General features: G+C 31.1%; 1 protein-coding gene across 1 annotated transcript in view; it reads left to right on the forward strand.

The window, feature by feature from the left end:
• Positions 1-514, forward strand: part of Smp_029930 (hypothetical protein) — a gene marked incomplete at both ends in the record, with an annotated part of 14,991 nt that overhangs the window by 375 nt on the left and 14,102 nt on the right.

Genomic DNA, 514 nt, shown 5'->3' on the forward strand with positions numbered 1-514 from the left:
TGCAAATAGACCTATGAGACCGTTAAATAATATTGATATTATAGGGTGTTGTAGAGATTAGTGGATTCGAAATTTTACATTTGGTCAGAAACTATTGTAAATCAGGAAGTACTAGAAAGCTACTTCTTCCAAGTTTGGGATTTTTATAAAATCCTGGTTCACAAACCCACCGCGGTTTAAAATCAGTATACTCAAGACTTATGACAGTCCTTTAACCTTTAATTCATTAATTAAATATCCATTACTAATCATTTGGGTATTTATTAGTTAGTTCACTTCTTGTTCGCATTTCTTTAATTGAGCATACTTTTTACTCTACAGTAAACTGCTAAGAATTGACATACTACAAAGAAAGAGTTATTCAGTTCTTTATTGTTTTCAACTGTTTCTTCGTGGAATTTATTTCATGACCAATATTACTTTCTTAATATTATCAGAAGGGTTTTTTGTGGAGATTTAGTATTTTCATAGTTGAAAGCGTGATTCAATTGAAGCTAGACCAGCAGGGAAAACC

This window comes from Schistosoma mansoni, chromosome 3 (genome assembly GCF_000237925.1).
Source record: "Schistosoma mansoni strain Puerto Rico chromosome 3, complete genome".
Classification (NCBI taxonomy): domain Eukaryota; kingdom Metazoa; phylum Platyhelminthes; class Trematoda; order Strigeidida; family Schistosomatidae; genus Schistosoma; species Schistosoma mansoni.